The sequence below is a fragment of the Galeopterus variegatus genome, unplaced genomic scaffold, assembly GCF_000696425.1.
Source record: "Galeopterus variegatus unplaced genomic scaffold, G_variegatus-3.0.2 Scaffold1678, whole genome shotgun sequence".
Lineage (NCBI taxonomy): Eukaryota > Metazoa > Chordata > Mammalia > Dermoptera > Cynocephalidae > Galeopterus > Galeopterus variegatus.
Genome location: NW_007727789.1, coordinates 206,268 through 213,317, shown reverse-complemented (window position 1 = coordinate 213,317; position 7,050 = coordinate 206,268).

Below are 7,050 nucleotides of genomic sequence, written 5' to 3'. Positions count from 1 at the left end.
CTGGCTGCTGGCTCCTGGGAAAAGAGGTGTCAGAACGGGAAGCCCATGGGAGCCAGGGAACAAGGCAGAGGGCCTGGACCAGTAGAGGATATGGGGAAAGTAATTCTGAGGTCAGGTAAGGTTCACTGGTGTCACTGGCACTGAGTGATGAGTCTCTGGCTTGACAAAGCAGGAGAAGCCTCCTGCTTCGGCAGCAACCGGCTCTCTGTATCACAAGTCCTGGCAAGTCCATAGCAGCCTCTTTCTCTTTGGAAAAGTGGCTGTCGGGAAAGGCCCAGAGCCTCGACCGCCTGACCCCTCCCTGGGGATCCAGCAAGACCTCAGAGCCCCGAGAGAGGGTGCTGGGGCTGTGAGTGGGGGTACCTACCCTCCCCCTGCAGGTGCCATAGCCTCTGGGGACCTTCAGGGACTGAGCCAGAAAGAGGAAGCTGTGTGGCTGAGGGGCTCCTAAACAGAAAGGTCAGGAGCCCAGCATTGTTCCCAGCCAGGCCTCACCTGCAGGAAGGTGTCTGCAAGCTAGTCCCAACCCCTCAGAGCACGAAGAGAAGCTGGCCATCCCTGCCCCTGCCCACAGTCTCATACCAACCTCCTCACTGCCACAGGACACACCCATAACTGCAAGAGACCAGTGCATCTCAGAGGTGCAGCAGAAAGAGCTGGAATGGGGCTCTCAGCTCAGTCTCTGCCCTCCAGTGGGCTCCCAACACTCTCTCCCACAGTCTCATACCAACCTCCTCACTGCCACAGGACACACCCATAACTGCAAGAGACCAGCGCATCTCAGAGGTGCAGCAGAAAAAGCTGGAATGGGGCTCTCAGCTCAGTCTCTGCCCTCCAGTGGGCTCCCAACACTCTCCCCAAGGGGCACCACAGACTGTCACTTGACAGCCAGCCCTAGCAGTGGGGACAAGGGCAGACCAGAACTGCGAGGCAGGCCCCAGGGCTCTTACCTCCTGACGATCAGGATGTCATGCAGTCTGGGAGATGGTCTCAAGGGCAAAGTCCCCCATGTGTGGGTGATCCACGGCCAGGGGGTCAGGGCTCTGTCAGCAGCTGCTCCCCACTTCAGGCTGGAACCTGCAGTGGGTTACCCCCACCCCCGCCCCACCCCAGCACTGCCCGGGAGGAACAGGGAGGGAGGACAGCTTGTTTCTGTGTGTCTGTCCATCCTGCACACTGGATGACAGGGTGCCGTCAGGCAGCCCAGTGCTTGGTGAAGCCCCACTCCCAGGCCACGGGCCACCTGGCTTCAGCTCACAGGGGTCACTTCCGCCACCCTGGTGGGGGCAGGGACCTGGGGCCATAGGCACTTTGGGGACGGATGCCGGTGCGTGGCAGGGCAGCCCTTCGGGTCAGTCCTCCAGGGAACACTGCCCACTGATCGCCCGGCCGGGGGCCAGATAATGAATACTACACATTTTTTGGCGACTCAAAAGCCTGGCTGGAAACAGTCACTGTTTTATTCTGCAGAAACCACACACTTTTCATCTTAGTGCCTGCAGGGAGTGGGGGTGGACTCAGCAGTGGCGGTGGGGCGGGGGAACCGTAGGGTGGCAGGCCAGCTCCTGCACACTGCTGTCACCTCCAAGGCAAGGCTGGGCCATGCCTCCCACCCCAAGGAGAATCAGCGCAGACTGAAAGCAAGGTCCCCAGGACCCCCAGGAGCAGGAGGACCCTGCTCACACGAGCTCCTGGGCTCTGAGCAAACAGCCTGCTGCCATCTTAGCCACCAGGCCTCCCTCAGTGCCCACTTGGGGCCAAGGTCTTTTCTGGGTGACACTGAGCAACCCAAGTAAGACATAGACCCTAGCCCTGTCCAGGAGTGTCCCAAGGCTGGTGGGGAACAGATAGGGACCCAGGAAGTCACAGCAGCACAGTCAGGCCTGAAGGAGGTGTGGGCAGGCAAGATGGCCCAGGAAGTACAGGGATAGTCAGCCCTGGGGGGAGGGCACCAGGGAAGCTTCCAGAACCTCCTGTCTAGAGGCCACCCAGTCTGGCCCCTCCCTTTGTCTCAGTTCCTTGTAGAGCTGTGCTTCAGGGAAGGTCCCTCAACGAGCAAATGATGCTCTTTCCCATCAGGGAAGCCACACGGCGTGCACAGTAGGAGCAGGTGTGAGTGTCACAGTCCTGGGCTCCAACCTCAGCCCACCCTCACGCTCTGTGACCCTCACCGAGCCTCCCCCTTACTCCTCCCTCATGATTGGGGGACCCCAATAACGCCTTCTGGAGCTTCTGCACTGGGCCACTCCCCTTACATACACCAAGGCCAACCAGGAGAGCCGTCCAGCCCAAGGTCACACGGTGAGGTCATCCGAGGCCACACAGCCAGGCAGAGCCCACAGAGCTGAGTTCTTACACTCTTCTCCCCGGCTGCACTCAGGCGGTGAGCACCCGTGTCTCCCAAACCAGCAAATCCCAACTCCTAGGTCTGAATTAGGGTCAGGCCAGGCCCACCCAGGGCCCAAAGGCCCAGCTCACTCCACAGCAGTCACCAGGTGATCTCAGAGGCCTGGGGGTGGTGGGGCAGCTCCCAACGGGCTGCCATTTGTGGCTGCAAAGGGCCTGCAGACGACCTCCTATAAATAGCCCTCCACGGCCACGGGTTCAGGGCACCCACTCTGTTTTCCAGGCCGCGGCCCAGCCAGACAGTTGGGCCCATTGGGCCCAGCTCCTCCCACCCCCGCCGCCCACCTGCCAGGGACATAACCAGCACAGCTGGGGGGCGTAAGGCAGGCGGATAGGGGAAGCAGGTGAGGTGGGGAACGGTTCCCAAGCCAGGCAGAGCCCGAAGCCCCTCAAGGTTTTCAGCTTCACTCTAAGAGCCCCAGGATGCAGCAGTGGGATTCTAAGAGGGGCGGGGAGGGTGGGAAGACATTGCATTTGGGAAGAAAACTCTCTGGCAGCTCTTTGGAAAACAGGTGGGGCTGCAGATAGCACACAGGTGGAGGGACTAGAAAGTCGTCCAGGTGAAAGATGGCTGTGACGACGGCGTGGAGAGACTCACACAGGGCCCAGCGTGGTGGCTGCGCGGCCATGCACACACGTGATTTTGCTGGCCACGGTCTCAGACAGCTCTTGGGCACACTTCACCCTCCCAGCCCACCTCCGCTCAGTCCCTGCTGCAGCGGCAAGCACACACTTAGCAGCCCATCTTTGAACGGCACCCTGACTTCTTTGGGGGGATCCTTCCCATTTTCTATCTGGTTCTTCCAGTGGAATTCCACCCTACAGCAGAAACGGGACATGGGGCCCAAGCCCAACTGATCATCACAGCTAAACCCCTCAGTGGTTGACGCAGGGCTGGCAGGTGAGCTCACCTGGGTCCGTCAGGGGGCACCCCAGGATTCAGTGTGGGGGAGAAGCGGACACCAGAGTTTCGAGGTGGCGTGGCCATCTGCCTCCTGGGAATGGGAGCTGCCGGGGGAAAGCCTGGCTTTGAGATGGACGGCAAGAAGCTAGGCCCAGTGGTAACACAAGGTTTGGGCAGATCCACTCTGACTTTCCCTTCATTTGCTTACACCAGTTTGAACCGCTTTTCCATCCCTTGACTGATAAGTGAAATAGAATTGCTGGGACTCAGTGACGAATGGAACATGGAAGTTGGGGGGTTTGAGGGGGCAGGCACCTGGACAGCAGTGGAACCAATCCCTGAGGCCGGAGCCAGAGAGGGGAGCTTTGTGGTTCTCAGGCTGGACACACAAGTCTGAGGTACCATGGTGACATCAGGTGGAAAGGCTCCATGGGCAGGGGCATATACAAGTCTGCAGAAGTGCAGAGCTGTGGGGCACCAAGATAGAAGGCTGGAGTGAAAATGGGGGCTGGGGTTGGACTTACCCCACCCAAGGCAGGGCACTGGCCCCTGGCAAAGAAGTGTCACGAGAGAGGAGGAGCCACCACGGTCCCACCATTCCCCAAGTGACCCCTAGAACTCCATGCAAGCTGGCTCTTCTCATCACCCCCAGAATCTCCTTCCAGGACTGCATGCCTGAAGAGGGCTGACCTGAGCTCAAAGAGTAGAAAGACCACATCCCCCATCCATGGCACCAGACACAGGGAATAACACACCCCTGACAGACTGGTACTGGTCTCGAATGCCCAGACAGGAAGGAGGGTCTGATGCTGGCACACCCACATCCCAGTGCCATTCGGTGCCACTCACAGAGCATTTACTAGGAATAGATCGCCCCTCGCTCACACAATTCACCCACCCTCATTCCAGATTACAGATGGGGAAACTGAGGCTCTAAGCAGTCAAGATGTGCTGATGGGTGTTTAGGGGCTTAAATAACAAAACCGGGCCTGCCTGGAGTCCTGCCAGACCCTGCAGCACATCCGAGGGGGCAGCTCCCCTCGGTTCTGGGGATGCTGGATGAGGATAGGAAGGACACCAGCCTTGGCTTGGAGGCTGTGGGGCCTCGGGCCTGCTGCTCCTTTACTGAGCACCCACTTGCAGGAAGCCACATTGGCCAAACCTCAGCCACTGGCTCAGCCTCCACCCTTATCTCTGTGCTATGTTAATTTGTGTTTCATTTAAATCAATGTTCTTTTAAAAAATTAAATAAAACTATTTTAAACTTCATATCATAGCCAGAAATGAAATACCACAGCATCAGAGCTAGTCATGTTTTTAATCCGTAGCTCAGTTTAATACCGAGACCATCTCACGTGCTGCTGGGGAACACAAGCCTCTTCATATGGACCATCCCCGTGGGGCAGCAGGGACTAAAGGACCACATGTGGAGCATTTAGTGCAGGCCTGGCATGAGGTAAACAGGAACTGTTATGTTATTTCACCATCATTTCCAGAATTGGGGAGTGACCCCTCCTCCCGCCCCAGCACCCATCTTAGCCTTTCCCATCCCTGGCACCCAGAGCCCCAGGACAGGAACCAACTTGGAACAGCTAGGTACGCAGCTAGGGGGTGGCCAGACCTGAGCAGCAACAGGCTTTTCAGGGGAGCTGCAGCCCACAAGGAGGCATGTTGGAGGCAGGGCGGGGCTGGGCTCAGATCCCACCTCAGCCTGCATGAGAGCGGCCTTGGCAGTGCCTGAACTTGAAGCCCCTCGGCCCCCTCGCCTGTACAGTAGGGACACGGGAGGGAGGAGATGTGAGATCCCCCTCCACTTGCTGGAAAGCTGACCCCGGGATGCTCACGCTGGTCTGGCCTTTGTTCTGGGAGCATTTCAGGGAGCTGGAGGAGAGTTCTCTACAAAGGTGACACCGCCTCCAGCGTCATTCAGACTGCCTGGGTTAAGACTGATTCCCTCGGGACTGTCCCTGAGCTTCTGTGTGCCTCGGTTTCTCAATTGTGACGCAGAGCGCAAACAGTAATCCCCTCAGTAGCGGGCATGGGTAGAGTGAGAGCTCCCGGAACTGCCGCCAGCAGGTGGTGTCCCATAAGCACCCGCCATGACAATGTTATGTTAGGGGCACCGGCAATGTCCCCAGCCAAGGGAGCGGTGGGCGAGGGCATCGAATCCTGGCTGCTTCCTCCTTTGACCTTGACCCCTCCTCCGGTCAGTGCTGTAGCTATTTTTGGCCCCATTTTACCCGTTGGAGGATCTGGACGTAAATCTCTTTGAAATCGGACCATTTGGTTTTAAGCTCACATTGAAGTGCCCCAGACTTAACCGCCAGCACTTGCCAAGATACAACCCCAGGAACAACCCAACCCTGCTGCCTTGAGGTGCTGGGGGTGTCAAAGCCCCAACACTGCACAGGGCATCTCCCGGCCTAGCTCACCCCTGGGGTTTGGGGGAGGGAAGAGGCCCAGGGAGATGGGACTCTGTAGACACACCCAGCCTCACAGCACAATCCCTCCTGCCACACCCCACCCCACCCCAAGAACCATCCATATCTCTGGAATCATCTGCTCAGGGTCCCTCCAAGGAGCGATCCCCTAAAGTTCCCACCCCCAGAATCCCTGGAGAAGCTGAGTGTGGGTCACAAAATCCACGATGGGCCATGTGAGGGTGTGTTGTTTCTACTGCCACAAAGGAAAGCCATAACCAGAAGTGCCTCTCATCCAGAGGGGGGGTCTCTGAGCCTGGCCTTGACCACTCCTGCTACTGGGAATCCCAGGGCCACTGAGAAGCCAGGGCCAAGCTGGAGGAGACCACCTGGGGACAGCAACTCTCCCAGCCAGGCCCAACCAACTTCCCAGACAAGGACACTGAACTGGATGAAGAAAGGGAGATACCCCAAGCTAAAGGAAGAACCAGCAAGGGCTGGAATCCAGATCTCATGACCCCTGGCAAGCACAAGATGAGCTCAGGTCTCCAGGCAGGTGTAGGAGCCTCGTCTCAACAGGAGACGCCACTGCTGCTCATCAGGGCCCAGGAACACCATGGACTGGTGTGACATGCTTCTAGGTCACAGCACAAGGAGGTGGAAGACACTGAGACCCACGCTAGGAGTCCCAGGTATGTCTCAATGGTGTGTGGTCCTTGTTCCACCCTGAGCTATGGCTCCACTTTGCAGATGTGCACACTGAAGTGCACACACAGGCCCCTCACTCAAGGTTACCAGTTCACGGGAAGATGTAAAGAGCCAACCCTGAGTAGAAAGCTGTCTTCTTGGGCCCACACCCAGGTACAGCCCAGGGATACGGGCCAGGAAGGGACCCTGGCAGGAGTAGCAATGCTGGGAATGCAGGACAGATCCATAACAGAAGCTGCAGGCCCATGTGGGCAGCGCAGCTCAGAAACAGTCCAGCCACAGATATAGCCTCTGCTGGGCTGGCAGCCCCTTCGGGCAGGGCTGGGTACCATGGCAGCCCTCACCTGTACGAATGAATTAATGAGAGAAGGCAGGCAGGTGAGTTCCCACCACCACCAACATCCTCAGCAACCGCCCCTGGGCTCCTGGCCTCTCCTTGTGGAATTTTTCTCTTCCCCAAGAGCACACCAAGCTTTTCTGCTCCATTATTTTAATGGTCATAGCATTTCACCAGACAGCTTTGCACAAAAAAAAAAAAAAAAAAAAAAAGAAAAAAAAAAAAAAAAAAAACTGAGAAGAATTACCACCAAATCACGGAAAAATAAAAACAAA